This window comes from Patiria miniata, unplaced genomic scaffold, assembly GCF_015706575.1.
Source record: "Patiria miniata isolate m_02_andy unplaced genomic scaffold, ASM1570657v1 HiC_scaffold_29, whole genome shotgun sequence".
NCBI lineage: Eukaryota > Metazoa > Echinodermata > Asteroidea > Valvatida > Asterinidae > Patiria > Patiria miniata.
The window spans coordinates 13372587-13384623 of record NW_024037068.1 but is presented as its reverse complement, the minus strand read 5'-3'; positions in this window follow the sequence as shown (position 1 = coordinate 13384623).

The window sequence follows — 12037 nt, the reverse complement described above, 5'->3', positions numbered from 1 at the left end:
AGAGATGATCACTTCTAAAAGTATAGTGATAAAGTCATTTTGAAGGGGGAAAAACATGCCTATATACGCGGTACACGCTCAATTGCAAAATAGACCAAATTTCACCCACATCAGTCACAGAAACACAATGTCGTAGTCCTTATCACAGCTTGCACCCTCAAGTTGTTTTATCCTCAGATTCATTATGGCACACAGAGTCTGTAGAGCAAAACAATAATGGGGCTTATACAAATCGCGATTTGCTCCGCGTAAAGGCAGTTAATTTTGACATATTTACTGGACTGCGCCCTTTAATATACCTGCAATTTTGCTATTTTCCCCAAACCACTTTTACGGCAAGGGAAGGATCCGCAATCATATTTCATCAAATTGAGGGGATATCAGACCTGAACATGAGAAGCTATATGCGCCTTGCCCGCAGGCTTTGCATTAAGGTAACGCCCCGGTGGCGAAAATTTGGTTCCAGCCGGCTCCTCGGCGAAGATATAAAGTCATCAAAATATGAAATTGCCATCAAATCCTTGCAAGATGCAAAAATGCTCGGGGTAGAGCTGCGATCGAGGCGTTTATAGTGAACAGCGCCTCCTTGCGTGGGTCCAGCAACCATGAGCTATTTGTCATCTCCAAGGTACGTTAGCCCACGGTGCACGTGCATGGCTATGGCCTTATGCCAAAGTTCGATCTCAGCCCATATAACAAGGTGTTTTTTTGTTGTACGACATCTCATCCTTGTTTGTGCAAAATATTCCAAGGTGAGGTACTCTTTTCATTTTATGCTACGAAATTGTATCACTAAGCGATCAAACTAATTATATAAGCAGCAAATTTTGTAATTTGCCTTGATCCCCTTTTCTTCATAATTATGCAATATAAAATAATGGCAATTACTGCATAGCGTTGTAGTACATTGTATGTAACTACAGCGGTATTATGGAGAAGTTTTGTACACTAATTTAGAAACTTGTGTGACAAAGAGGGATCCGGTAATCATTCAGAACACCTAATTAAGAACCACGAATTATAACCAATGGCAGAGGAGGCTCGAAGGGGTAACCAGCCAATCAGAGATCTCGTTCTGAGAGTGGGCAAAGCCTGGCTGCGGGCCAATGAGAAGTTGGGATTTCAACACCCGAGAGGGAATACATTTAGGCGGGAAGGAAGAGCTGCTGTGCTGTCACATTTTGTCAAGGTTATTTTTATAATTGAATCGTCTGCCAGATTTCCTTTTTAGGCTTTTGTAAAATGGTAATTCGAATCATAACTTTGGTGAGAATTTCTTCTACAAATATTCACGCATGAACTGAAAAAAAGAACAAAGAACCAACAATTCTTACAAGACAAAAACGATAGTTGTTTCAATTATTAACTTGAAAGATTACAAAGTTATTTTATTCACTTTCTCCACGTCCGTAGACTTTAATGTTCACAGAGTTATATAAAGTAAAGTATTTTAATTTCAACGCTATCAAGCCTATTTATTTCTATTAATTTTGTCCAAACAAAATATACATTACTTTACTACGTATTCGGACTTCTGAACTAATTTTCAACTGGTTTATTTTCCATAAGGTAATTCATGAGAAAACAATAAAAGAACTGTTTTTATTATTTTCAACAAGCCGTTGATGTAACACGCCAAGTACTACGGATAACTTATTGTCAACGATGCACCGTTATTGTCCCTAGCTGTAAAAATGCGCCCTATATTTTGATCAAACATAATGCCCTAATATCAGGCAAACACTGTCGTAGGCCCATGACTACAATGCTTTTTTAACCCTGCGCAGCGTTTACAAAAAAAACTTTACAACAACTCGTCGCAGCAGGTACTTTCCCGCACTACGCAAGACCCTATTCATAGCAATACAACAAAAAGCCACGTGCCAGACAGTGTCCGGACAGTTGCCAGACAGTGCGCTGGAAAGATAATTGACTGGCGGCTGTGGTATGCAGTTATGAAGGGAGATGACTGTGTCAAGTTACAGGTCTTTGTTGATTTTCAATGAGACTTGGCAGGAGGCCTGGTCGAAAGTTTGTTGACACGGCCTGGGTGTAGCCCTGGCTGCAAAGTTCATTGAACCAGCTGATTTGGCAAGGGTTGAATGAGGATTAGATAGGAGGTGAACGTAATTGGCCCTCAATTCTTTTTTTTCCAAAAAAATCGGTTACCTGGGGCCCAAAGGGTAGCAGGTCACTCTGCGCAGGGTTAAGAAATCAAGGAGCTGATCCTTAGAGTAGGTTTAAAATTCAAGCACGACTTAGGCCTACAAGCTTAATGAACAAAAAGGGCCCAATTTAATTACGCTGCTATTACCACATGATTCAGTGCTTACGATCACCGTGTTATAACTGCACTAGGTGAGAAAACTTGTGTGTTAATCGTTAGCACAGAATCCTTAGTTACGGTGTATGTATGCATAATTATGCAGAAGCCAAAATACCTCGTTAACTCGTGAAATACGCTTACCGTAAGCACATAATTGTCTGCTACAGTACGTATATGCGCAGGGATTTTTCGCTATCGGTAAGCATAGCCATGAAATTGGGCCCAGATCTCACATAATGTTCTGCACATATTATTTATTTAAAAAACGCTGAGTCTGAACGCCCTCTATTGTGTCAGAGTATTACTATATGACAGTAATGGTGAGATTTCCCGTGATACGTCCCTTTAACTAAGAGAGGAAGTGGAAGTGGTATAAGAAACTCCTCTCTGTAGAACGCAGGCCGGGAAAGACCTATCTGCTGCCACCAAGCGTCAGAAGTATACCTCTGAAGTACGTGAAGACAGCTGCTTTCTCAACAGAGGGCAGGGCCGGGCCTAACGGAGCAGGGTTGGAGATGCAGACATCCGTTGATACGCATGACAAAAGTAATCCGGGAACAGATATTGGTAGAAAGATTTTTTTCCAATGGGCTTGTTTATCATGGTTGCAAAGACTCGACACGTCTAGAAGAAGATTTTGCGGATGTCTGGGTCGCTGCTGGGAAAGACAGAGAAAAAAAAGAACATCGTCACTTTACCTAATAACCGTACGTAGGCTCAGACTTGTAAATTAACTTGTATCAATATGGGGAAGAAAGGAAAGCCAGTTAGTCTGTCTGAGCCACGGACAGCAGGTCATTCCCTGACGTTCAGGTACCTGACATTGTTGCCAATTCTGTAAAAAAAAACTTAGGGCTTCTCTAAATTAAAACTACAACCAACTCCACGGTGCAGCATACACTCCAAAAGCTGTGTTTAGCAATTAAACACTTTTCTTAACACTTTAGTAAGGATGGATTGTGTTTAGCCCTCAACATTGATGTTCAGAAGTTGAACACATGATGTTTAGCTTCTAAACATGTTGACAAAGTGATAGGAAGATTGCGTTTAATTGCCGAATCCAGTTTTTATAGTGTATGATATTTGGTATACAAAGATTAAACCCTGTTTTTTATCACTTTGTCATAAGTTTGCACACATTTAAGCGGTGATTGATAATAATTATTATTATTATCTTTTTAGTTAAAAAGGCATTCACCACACTCTCACTTTAAAAAAAAAAATATCATATTCCTTAAGTGTTTGCCAGGGTGTTTATTGAGAGCTTTCCCTAGATGAAATATATTTTTGGAAACTATATTGTATGGCGGTTTTTCCTTTGTTGCATCAATGGTTTGCAGCCAAAGTTTGTTCAATTCTAATTCTGGCTGACACAAAAAAAATGCTGATGTAGGAGTAATGAAACAAATGACCTGCCATAGCGTAATGAGGAATAAACCCCACATTTGACTTTTTACGTTATGTAGGCTACATCATGATAAAGCGCAAACCATTGGCTTGATTTATTTCCGTAGCTTAATTTATTTTAAGGATATACGACGCAGGAACTTCAACCGTGTCCTGCCAAGTCTCGCAAACCTCATATCGAGAAAAAAAAGACACGCATTGCGCCGCCAACGGCAGTGGAAAATGTTTTTCAATTTTCCACTTTTGTGGGATTTCTCCCCCACAAAGTTACCTAGTGTGAATCTTGGATGCCTTGGCTACTCAAAAATACAAAACAATCAATATTGACTTTGACATGATTTTTCTAGTATATCCGACTTGCGTCGTTTACTCATCTGAACAAGGTTTTTGGGGATATTCCTTATTTTGCCTTAGTAGGTCACATTTATGTCCGTAAAACTCACATGAACCTATTCGCTTCACAGGCATATCGGCCGTCGTCGGGACGATACTGGCAGCTGAAGCCAAACGTGCATTCGCATCGGCGTAGAGCTCCCCGTCGACCCGCGACTGGGGTGATGCACCGCTGGCCGGGATCGGCAACACACTGTGCAACGAAGAACAGAACATTGGACTAGTCATTACCAAGCGACATATAAAATGCTTAGACCTTGCAATAGATCCTTTGCACTGCAGCCATCTCTGAGGTTTGTGTTTGTGTTCCACATGGATATGGGCATTAAAGGACCAATTATTGCGATTACATTTTTATTGACTCAAAATAAACGTATCCGGTACCTAAAGTTGGAATTTGAATGGATTATTGGAGATGGTCGCACACGGCCAGGCATTGATTCAAAATGGCAGCTGTTCACTGCAAGCTTCTTTTCATCTTTTGTATAGGCCTACACAACGGAACAAATTTAGCCCATTCATTGGCGATACGGTGTCATCCTTTTAGATAGCACTGCCCGACTTACAAGTGGCAGTCAGTCAGTCAGCTCAGTCAGTCACTTTAGACAGTCAGCTTGGTCAGCTCAGCTCAGCTCAGCTCCGTCAGTCATATTGTTGGCGGGGGGGGGGGGGAGTCAGTCAGTCAGTCAGTCGGTCGGGGAGTCGGGGAGTCAGTCAGTCAGAAAGGTACAAAGAGGGGCCACGCTGGCCCTATGGGACCAGCAAAAATAGCTACATGATGACCTGCTGCGTAGCCTATATATATATATATGCAGAGCATTTGTCTACAACAGGCTTCTCAAATTCTCCGTCAGTCATGTTCAGTCAGTCAGTCAGTCAGTCAGTCGGGGAGTCGGGGAGTCGGGGAGTCAGTCAGTCAGTTCAGTCAGTCACTTCAGACAGTCAGCTCGGTCAGCTCGGTCAGCTCGGTCAGCTCAGCTCAGCTCAGCTCAGTTCAGTCAATCAGTCAGTCAGTCATGCTCATGCAGTCAGCTCAGCTCCGTCAGTCAGCCAGTCAGTCGGGGATAGTCGGGGAGTCGGGGAGTACGTCAGACAGTCAGTGAGTCAGATAGGTACAAAGAGGGGCCACGCTGGCGCTATGGGACCAGCAAAAATAGCTACATGATGACCTGCTGCGTAGCCAATATAGGCAGAGCATTTGTCTACAACAGGCTTCTCAAATTCTCACGGCACAATTAGCACGGGATTTTTTTTTATGCAGAAAACCCAATGGCTTCAAGTGATGATCAACGTCAGTGCACCAAACAGTGTTGATTATTGTACTGATGTGACTGTTATACAGGGTCTACCCGATGTTCCCCTATACCGTTCCTCAAAACATGTTCCCCAAAATCCTTAGGGTTAGGGTTAGGGTTAGAGATGGGGAAGATATGTTCAGGGGAACATAGGTATTGGGGAACATAATGTATGCATCCCTGTTATACATACGGAGTATTGGCCTATCAGGGTATATTAAAATTAACATAGAAACAATATACACAAAATGGCCGTGATTCCCTTATCCTTGCTCTAGTATATTAGGGGATCGTCCGTCAGTGTTATCAATAAATCCAGTATTTTTGTTGAGTAACGGGAATGTCAAAGTGTTATGCATCCGAACCTCGCTGTATGGCCCATATCGAACCAGACACGCAGTCATGTTTCTGCGAGACGCGACAGTCAGCTTGAATTATCATAGTCCTTGAAATAAACCCAACTCTGGCATGCAGCAGAGTTTAAAATAAATAACTTTGTCCTCAAGACACACTCATTTTCATCTCCGGGAATCAGGTGCGACAACAGACAAGGTAATCGTAGAATCAGAACGGAGCGTGCTGCACCGCCTGCAGCCCCCGTGTTTTCCAATCAATTTCCCCCGCTGCCTGATTAGCTTTGCCCCTGTACCGATGTATCAAAATAGTCAAGTGTCCGTGCCCACCGCAGGCCATGCGGCCACCTTGCCCCGTACACGACGGCGGCCTCCCCTTCAGCAGTTCACTGCTGCTTCATCGTTCCGGAATATCTAATGCGTGACTTCCATCTCGGTACTTTTTCCGGGCTGTTGGCCATATCCCTTGCAAATTGCTATCGACTTTCGGAGGTGTAAAATTATGCAAATTGTAGCTCCGAAACTAGAGGAATAGGGGTAAGAGTATCATGTTTCTCCTGTTTGTTCACGATACGAGACTCCGGTCCACAAGTATCGAGGCCAACGAACCGCCAGTTATTGTTCCGACACGTCTTTTTAGCCATGGCCAATCGAATTTATAAAGGGGCACTTTATAGCCCGGAATGCGCCTTTTTGCACGCTAAAACATGTCCACCAACAAAGAAATAATGATGAGAGTTTAAACTTTCAGGCCTAAAGGTAACATGTAAAAGTTCACCAAGCCTTTGCAAAAGTTTGGTTCACAAAAAACCGAGCCGTTTAATTGCTAGAGCAGCAGGTCGTCAATGTTTCTTTCAAAGAAGTTGCTTCAAACACGTGTGCGGTAGGCTCGCCAGATGTTTTTTTTTTAAGTCTGAAACTAGCGTGGGACATGATATCAAACAGCGAATTGTCACTTTACGTGCATTTCATGCATTTTATGCAGCGCCAGTTTTGACGGCTGGAAATACGTATATGAAAGACAAACTATTCGTCGCCGCATCACAGGTAAACAGCAGTGTTTTTCAACATCTTTATAAAATGTTAAGCATGTTTTGGACTTTTCTGTGACCAAGACTTTGATATAATTATTATAGATGGTGAGCATTTTGAAATGCTGCATTAGTTTTGTCGACTACCCTTCGAGGGCTCGTCACAGTTCAACCACGATCTATGTTCCAGTGCCGTCCGACTAATCTCGTAAGGTTTGCCCTAATAAGATCTCGGAATTATGAATTGAGTGCTGGCCTAATGTAGTGAGTAATATACGACGAGCCTTAAGAGTTACCCAGCTTGCTGGCAATTTATCTTGTTAAAGACAGAAAGAAATAGTTTTTAAAGAGCCGTGCGGGATAATCCAGATAATAAGCGCCAGACATTTTCCGTGTCGAGCTAATACTATTTATACTTGAATGTTCCCCACTGGTGGCGCACTTTCGGAACCTTTAAATACGAAAATCAACTTGCAAAAATTAAAAATTTGTAAATAATTTTGGTAAATTGATTGCTTAATTTATTGCATGGACAAAATCACCCTGGAAAACAGGCTGTTGCTAAAATGTTATACTATATCAATTATTGATGGAAACTGATAAAACTAACCTCTCACTTTCAGAAAATCTTACTAGTGCAACTCGGTGTACTCGTGCGTCGGATCGGATGAAAAGTTTATGAATAATACTGTGGCTGTCTTTTGGTGAAAAATAAAGATAAATTGAGCACCAAGGTGTCTTTTAGGAAGTACGACTGTTTTGGAAAAATTAAAGGACTCTTTAGCACGTACGAAAAAAAAAACTAAAGTGACCGCTGATAAGGACTAATTGACTCAAGACAGCCCGACTAAATCTAGAACCCTTCGGCTGTAGGTAGGTAGTACTTGTGTCGTTATACATTCTCGTTCTCAGGCAAGTACGCGATGCGAAAACAAACGTGAACGAACAAGGTAGGAGACATAGGATTGAAAATGCCAGATGTCAAAGGTCGTAAATGAAATTCGTGACTCCAAGGGATTTTTCATCTCTTTTTTTTGTAGAAAACGAAGATAAAATTCCAAGTTGACATGAATGTTTCTCGGAGTGGTTACGATTAGAAATCATTCTGCCAAAATCATAGCAGGAGAAAGGGCAACCCAATGTGAAACGACCATAGGCAGGTGGGCCGCGCGATGGTTCCGGAAGATGAGCCCGGTGACCTTTCACTTTCAGGCTCTACTGCACGGCTGAGACCGGTATGGGGGCGATATCCGGTTGTGAGAAGATAAAATAATATCCCTTCTATGGACGCGGCATAGTTTATGGAACATATTAAAAACAATAGAAGAAAAGATCACGTTTCCACGATTCCCTTTTGCAATTTCGAGACTGGAGAAAACGATCCGAGGGCAGCAGTAAGCCTTGATTTGCCCCGACGCTAGCCTGTCACTCAGCAATGATGTCAGGACAAAACTACGGCAAGCATCTCCCACTTTTCCCAAGACGTAGGCGGGGAAATTAATTGCGAAATATGAGGATAGCTCCTGTCAGCAGGGAGACGGTCTGCTGACTCGGCTATTCCTGAGTGAAGGGTTCAGTGGAGGTTTGAGTGACGCTGGGAAACCGTACAGGAAATATCGAGCTCCGAAGTCGACTTCAAAAACCTGAACGATTTTACGGTTAATACAGTACGTCCGGGTACCTTGTACAGCATCTACAAGGTGAGTACTCTCTCAATTCCAAAGAGTGAAAATTCACTCCATTCGAGTGAAGATTCACTCCCACAGTCGGAAACTAGGGACTAGACGTTTAAGAGTGAAACTCCTTCAATCGAGTTTTCACTCGAGCTTCCACTGAGGTGGTTCTGTCTTCAGACTTTTTCAATCGAAATTGAGACTGATTTTCACTCTAAAATGTCTAGTCCCTAATTTCACTCTTTGGAATTAAGAGAGTAAAGAACGATTTTCTTCTTTTGTTTTGTGCCCTGACTAGGCTTATCCAGTCAAGCAAAATAAACGGGTTTTGTGCAAGAAAAGATCATAGAAGACATTACAATTTACAACATAATTATAGATGTATTGCGAATTGATGACTGCAATAGAATGACCAGAAAACGACCTTAACGTCCGTTCCGTTTAATCGATCACACCGATTTATTGGGTATATTCTAACACGGGAGTCTGTGACCAGACTAGTCAGTGTTTGGCACCAAGACGTTTACATGCAAAGTGAACGTGAACTGACGATGTTACACTCCACGCTCTGTTTCCGCTTAGCAAGGCTAGTGTGGAGCAGTATAGACGACACAGGCATAGCGGTTTCAATACGTGCGTTGCAATATCAATTTGAATGGTTGTTGGGAGTGTGAAAACACGCATGCCTACCTTATATACCTAGTGGGACATTCCTTTGTCCTCGTGTAGTAATTGACGTGCAGTGAATACTTTTCAACACAATTTGTTTTATTATGACTTCCGTGAGTGTTCCTCTACATTCGTGACGGATAACCCTAACCCAAAAATGCCTCTAAACCTGTTTTCCAGAGAGGGGAAAACCTTGTGTGGACCTGGCTTAAGTCCACAGAAAGTTCACACAGCTCGCATCTAAAGGTGTGGACCTGACAGTTCCACACAAAGGTGTGGACTTCACAGGTCCTCACAATGATGGCAAGGTTGGCACAAACTCGCTGACAGACCACTGCATGCTGGAGGGTAGCCAAGAATCCTCAGGCAGTCACACACAATAGGAAATTGGGAGGGGCCGAGGAGGAGGTGGGGGGGGGGGGGTTCGACACCATCTGACATCAATGGGGTGGACAAGATTGGACACTTTCGGACAATAGATTTCACTGTTCATTGCGGCAGTTTTGTCGACAGACCCGAGATTTTTGTCGACAGAACCAATATTTTGCCGATGCAAACAAGTCATTGGGGATGGGACACCCCACGCCCTCCTTCTAACAATGTCTCAGGGAATATCAAGCGTACTCACCCCTGCTTTGGCCACCGACTTGTACATCTGAGGAAAAGGAATAGAAGGAAAAAAAATAGAAAATACATGATAATTGGCTTATAAAGCACTCATATATTCGAACGATGCTCACACGAATTGTTGAATGCTTAGGGTATTTATCTCAATATGTGGCCATAAATCTAACAAAAGTGAAAGGCAGTCGAGTCACTGAATTTGTAAATGTATCGAAAGTGAACGACGCCAAATTGTGAAGCGATATAATTAATTGAATTGAAATTCGACGGATGTTTCAAGGTATGGGTGTTACAAGGACACATCTTAGAAGAGAAAAGAGGACTATAAACCCTGCCGAGCAGATTGTTTTCTCTTTAATTTCAACCATAGCAACTAAACAACATTGTTATACCTCTGTCTTGAATACTGTATTTTCATTGGCCTAGAACGATCACGTGTTAAGTTTATAAAAAGTCATGGCACACTCCCTGGGAGTGTGCTATGATATTGTACGTACGGTGTGAAACGCTTGTATCGTTGGTACCCACGCTATATTCACCATGTTTTCACACATGAGTGGGAGCAGCGAACCGCAGACGATCAGCTGTTTCGAGCACGGTACGCGACATGCATGTTCGATTGCCATGATTGTTGTGTTTACTGCTGTTTGTTTTCGTGTTTACAAAGTCCAAAGAATCCAAGACAAAGGTGTTACGCATCGGGTGCTATGCGCACCTCGGGTGTTCAAAACGTCATAGGCCTATCCCACATCACAGCAGTCAACAATTGTTAATTGTATTACATAGAGTGCCCGGGCGGCTTCAGCCCCCAACCCAAAAAATTTTACCCACCCCCACCCATAAATTTTTAAAATTTTGCCCCCCAACCCATTAAATTTACACCAATATGACTTCGCGCCTCTTTTTCTTTTCTTTTTTCTTCTTCCTCCCCCCCCCCCCCCTCTTCCGGGGGAAGGGAGGGGGGGGGGAAGCGCCCCACTTGCACCCCCCTCTCGCGACGCCCATGTGGTATAGGGTAGTAAAATTAAACAATCAGACTTCATCAGAAGTTAGGGTGAGCTAGAGGCAATCTGAAATCAGTTACAGTGGTACTATAGCAAAGATAGTCGAAAAGGAAAACGTTCGGCGCGTATTTTTCGTAGGGACTAGATTTACAGTTATTATTTTGTGAAGGAAGTATAAGGAAACCAGTCGGTATTTGACTATTCTGCTTTAAGATTATAACATGCAAACACAAAAATTATCGGGTCATATTTCCACAAACGGAAAAATACAAGTTGCCTTTTCCCTTTTCTGCCAATCCTTCATGTAAACTTTCTCTGCAAGTAAAACTATACACACGTGCACATGACGACTTGTGAGGTACGCACTTAGACTTACAATGGTGACTTTTAAATTGGAGCCCGAAGCCTAGTAATCGTCCCTCATTGTTCTCCTTGCTACAAAGTGAACTTCTAACTGCCTCATTCATCCTCGTCCCCAGGATTGCGCGCGTAATTCCAGCACAAAACCTATAGCCAAACTGTACCGGGGATCATACTTATTGGGACGAGTTTGCATCTGCATCCCCTTTATAAGCTTAGCATACCCCAAGCTCTAAATACCCTTGTTCCTATTGCGCTTGCGTGTGCATCCATTCAACGTTTCGGGCAAGGTACAAATGCAGCACGGAGCAACCGGATCACGCAGCAACCTGCTAGCGGCTAGAAAACTAACAGTATTAAAGCCCCCCTTAATTTTTATAACCTGACTTTCTGGCGGCGACCAGACACCCTTTCTTGTCCAATACAATTTAGTAATCGCGGCCTCCGCCTCCGCAATAGGAGCCTTGCGTTCTTGTGCTCCACGGCGCGGTGATTCTAACGTTACCTCTACGACGCGGCCCTGGATGACTAATCAGTTTCCGATTTCGCTTGAACGGAGTGGGCAGACGGTAAGCTGCAGTATCCGGTGTATAAACGGCGAGAGGAAAGTCAAGGTGGACGATACTAAAACTAAAACCGGCCACGGTCCGAAACACAACTAGATAGACATTTCGTTGTCACCGACAACCCTCAGAGAACGCCCACAGGATGTTGCCAAAGTGTTGTTGACATTGTATGAAGGCGTCATAACTTTATCGTGTCTCGGCGGTGCAATGCCGCGTACCATATCAATTAGCATCTCTCCAATTTTCGGTTGCGGATCTGTACTCGATTCCAAGATTAGTTAAGGTCATGATTCCAATTTCCTGATGCTACGGTGACATTTTAGGAGCACAAATTGG